This window comes from Lissotriton helveticus, chromosome 5_1 (genome assembly GCF_964261635.1).
Source record: "Lissotriton helveticus chromosome 5_1, aLisHel1.1, whole genome shotgun sequence".
In the NCBI taxonomy this organism is placed as follows: domain Eukaryota; kingdom Metazoa; phylum Chordata; class Amphibia; order Caudata; family Salamandridae; genus Lissotriton; species Lissotriton helveticus.
In genome coordinates, this window is record NC_136065.1 from 1,704,319,387 (window position 1) to 1,704,324,337 (window position 4,951).

Below are 4,951 nucleotides of genomic sequence, written 5' to 3' on the forward strand. Positions count from 1 at the left end.
CTGTCTAGCGGTCCTCTTTTCTTTGTTTTGTGTTTGAATGTTGATAACCAGTACCACGCGCTCCATGTCTCATTAGAAGTCTGGAACATTTGAGGGCACATGCTTATCACTCTTCTTTGAACCGCTCTGAACTTTTTTCCCTATATATATTATGCCCTCAACAGCTGATGAATGGCATTTAGTGTAGCCAGTAAAGGTTGACTGACCTTAATTTTTGTAATGCAAAAAACTCACTTCTAATGCACTTTGTTTGTGATGAGAGGAAGTCCTCCTTTTGCACTTTACAACTTAATGAAGCTAGTGTAGACGTATTAGAAACATTTTCACGTGATTTGCTCCTAGTGGGCCAAGGGGGTAGCTCTCCCATTCTGAGGTCGATCAATTAAGTCCCTGATCTGGATAGCAAATACGTAGAAGTCATTTTATATTTGTATACTGACGTTAATGGGCGCTGCAGAAGAAACTGCATGCATTTCAGCTACTGAGTGTGCACACGTAATCGGTGTTGTGTATGGCTACTTCCTGGGCGTCTGCTGCTGGTGCTTCTCTTCTTGTATTGGGTTTGGTTGAGTCACTTGTGGTTTAAGGCTCTTGTATGGGCAACTGTGCCTCTGTCTTATTTTCTCTTGTACTTTAGAGGCAGCTACTTGACTTCTACCAAGCCGTAGCCCCCTGATGTTAGTGGCTTCTATTGGCATAGCTTCTGGCACGTGTCGCCAATGTGGTGTTTGTCCAACAATCTTCCCCCGCCCCTCCGCTTAGTAGTTTACAGAAGTTGGTGGAGTTGAATCCAGTTCCCATATTGGTGTTTTTCCCCCTCTTAATATACATTTCCTGTTAGTACCCCTGTACCTTGGGGAGGAGGGTATTTTGTTCCTTAGTTCACGAACACTGCTAAATGGCTAGGAGCTCTCCTGTACCTTTTGAGATTTGTGTGCTAAAGTCTAGAGGGTGCATACTGGTGGTGTGGATAAAGGGTGGCAGAGGTAGTATGGTTTCATTGTGCATGCTCCTGTGCCATTTTGTGGGTAATGCTCTATTTCAAAGCAGAAGGAAATAGTGAACATTTTGGCAAGGCCAGTAAGATTGGTCACAAGTTGCCCATTCCTCCACAGTCAGAGATTTCATTTGACTGTCAGGCAGACACACCATACAGTCTCTAAAATTGCAGTGAACCTGGCCGTTTTGCTGTTGGTTGTAAGCATCCCGTGTCACTCACTAGTGTTCAGTTCTTTTACACTCATGATCTTTTAATTATAGGTGACTTGTTGAAAATGGACTGGGGTAAGGGTAAGAAGTGTTAGCTCCAACTAAACTATCCAGGCACCACTGATTTCACCATAGGTACGTCCTGATATCTTTAAGACCACATATAGTAGTTTGCTGAGCCAGAAATGTAGTGTTCCCTACATTATTACCCAAAAGCTGTAACAAAAATTTAGATAAATATGGGAACACTGGCAGTGTTTAAGGGTATGCTGGATTATGGCAGCCTCAGTTGCTGTGTGTGGCGTGCTCCTGGGGCTTCACTTTCTATCCACAAAGTGTGATCCTATGATCTCACGTCTGTGAGAGAATTACTGATTAACCTCACTGCATTATGCTTCTGTTTGTACACTTTCTGCGAGTTGTGCTTTAAACTGCAGCGACTTTCAAAGGTTTCCCCTGACGAAGGGATCTTCATGATAAGAATATGACAATAACATTGATTTTGATGCGACTAAAACGTCTATTCTGCAACATGCCAACACTTTGGAATTAGACTGATTTAATCATTGCCCACTTCGTGAAATTTGAGCTGCCCACAGGGGGACATCTCTGTAGGAGATGCAACATTGTTTCATTTCATATGAGCCTTTCCATTCTGCAATTGACTTGATTATTTAAACCCTGCTTGCCACCTCTTGCACACCGATTGAAGCTGTGAACAGCCATGTGGGGCGCATTATTCCCAAATTATTATGTACTTGTATTTGGATAGCTCACTATGTACCATTTGGAAGGCATTGCAGCACATCGAAGTAGACTTGTTTGTGCCCTCGTTGAAAAATGCTACGTAGCCGTGAGGTCTCGAACGAGTAGCTGTGAATCTACTGGTAGCTTGCCAGTACACAGGAAGTAGCTTGTGGAAAGGAAGCCCAGGTCAGTATGTTAAACGGAGGCAGGGCGTATTGACAAAGGCAGCATTGCTCATTTGGAAGTGCTCCAGTACCTTTTGGGTTGAGTCCATGCTTATAAAACCAACAATTAAGAAATACTACCTCGATCGTAGCGTGAGCATCAGAGTGACACTACGTCTGTACTTGGTCCATATTCCACACAAAAGAAGAGTGAATATGATGCCAATGAGTAGTAAGTAATGAGTGGGCTGAACGCCCCCTCCACCCCATCTAATTTCTCCCCCCCCCCCCTTTTTTTGTAAACACAGGAAATCATTGCCATGGCACGTCTGGCCTATAAACACAGTTCCAGAGCTGGGTAGGAGGTGATGAAGTGGAGGTGTGACCTTTATTGATCCGAGAGGAGTGTCTAGAAAGGGGGGGTTGCGCAAGATAGCTTTAGTAAGGCTAGGTTCATCTTGGGAGAAGAACTCCAGGAAGGTTTGCTGTAAACTGAAAAGGAAGTCATGAGAAAAAGTTGATGGAATTTGGATAAACAGGTGCCAGGATTGGGTGCAGCTTGGCTCCAGCCACTGGTAAATCAATAAGATGAAAATGATGCTTCACTCGCCATCTCTACAGAGCAGAGCATTCATGGAGCCTGATTACTCAAGAAAGAAGATCCAGAACGTCTGCTGGCACTTAGGGATTAGACTACACTCCAAGGGTCAACTGGTGGGTGACCTATTTGTGCTATATAATCTGATTCGTACTGTTAACTGAAGAAGTGGAGCTAGTTTAAAAAAAGAAACTCTTTCCTTAAGATAAAAACAGCCCAGAATATCCAGCAGCTACACACTGTCTAAAATACACAAGCTGTTGCAGAATCCACCTGGGATGTCCATTGGGTTTGGATGTAGTTTGTCTTTAAACCACTGTTATACTAAACCGTTTGTCACAGATACATGTGCTTATATTGAGGACAGCATGGAATGTATTAATACTGTGGAAAATCTAAACTTTGACAGTTCCTGCCAACTTCAAGTTGTGGACATTCAGTCTCTCAATACTAATATATTCCCAACTAGAGGCACTGTGATTCGTGTACCACCCAATATAATGAACAACTTTGGCCAGTATATTCCACTTTTATTTCAATACTGGCAGAAATACGCTTGACTAGTAACTACTACCAGTTTTTGAATGCTGTATGCATGTGCAATGTTTTTATATTTGGAGAGTACAATTTACTCTTTCAGATTCTCAAACATTTTTGGATCTAATCGTGATGGTAACAAAGTTTAAACATCACTATTTTGCAAACATACTGAGCACAGCACTTTGACATATAACTGTCACCCTGCTTGTATACTAAGATGCAACATACCAATTGTCCAAAATATGATTTGAGCACTGTTCAGTCAGAAACTTCAATAATTAGTCTTTCTTTTCTATGTATTCGTAAGTAAATTCGAGATTATCATTTTTATATGGCTTCAATACAATTTTTGCAAATCTGATGCATATCACTTCAGATAATTAGAAATTGGTTACAGACTCCGCTCTGTTTTTAGAAGCCCAGGTGCATGTTTTTCTGTGGGAGCTGTTTTAAGATAGTGCGCACACACTTGTTCAGTCTGACAGTGTCTTGGGAACTGAAATCTGCTTAGTTTGCAATGCTCCTTTTTGATGGCATCATTATATTAAGTCTAACACATTGGGACTGGTTGTTAATACTGCTTTGTGTGAGTCCTAACATTTTCAGATAATGAATTAATGCTTGTCTGAATTTATTTTTGACAACCTAGGTGAGTTTCATTTTTCACACGGAATATAGCACTCCCCCACTAAGTTTGTCTTAGTGTAGTAAAAAGTCTACTAGATTGTTCACATGCATGAAATGGTGGTCTCATAGAAACACATTTTTGGGTTTCTCATTTATTGTTTAGGAACCTACTCCACCTACCTTTTGCAAGCTATCCGTATAGCACAGTATGACCCCTTATGTCATGGTGACATATGTCACCATATATATTTTCCCTTTCAATTTAAGATGTCTAAGAATTTAAAAATTGTTCTTTGACTCTTATTACCCATAGAGGTTTGACGCCTTTAGATATATTTAGGAGTCTAAAGCATACACCAAAGTGGCAAAATGGTAGTGTATGTTTTGTTACACTGTATAATACCAACATCCTCTTGTCCTCTATCTAAATAACTGTCCGGGTTAAAACGGTGAATTAATTTATTTCCTGGACATTCATTGCCAGAGCAAGAAAGGCTGAACAAGTGTTTTGATCAGTGCAAATACAGAGATGTGTTGATACAGCCATATTTTGTATACCTTTTCCTCAATGCATGTGTGCGCTTTCATGCATACTTTACTCCTCACCTACACTTTTCTGTCACATAGAGCATCTATAAGTCTTATCCCTTTTTAAATAGTACTACAAGTTTATTCATTTTCTAAAATTCTTTATATTGTAATGTCTTTTTGGGAGGTTTTATTCTACAAGTTGGCACATCTCAAGTTAAATTCTTTGCTTAAATTAATGAAGGAACAATTGTATACATAATGGGGCCCAAAAGGCAGAAGGTGTCTGTTGGAAAACGAGGCAGCATCTGTGAGGCCTGCACAAATAACATGACACATTTGTCCTTCACTGGATACCAAACACCCTAGGGCAGTGCCTGACTCTCAGAGGGTAGTGTTGCAGAGCAGTCTGAGGCTTACTCAAGGGAGGTGGTGTGGGCTAGTAATCGCCTTTTGCAGTTGCGCAACAATAACTCTGATTGATTGTCCAGTCTGTACTTTGCTTTATTACAGTAAGAGTACATTTATTAAACACACA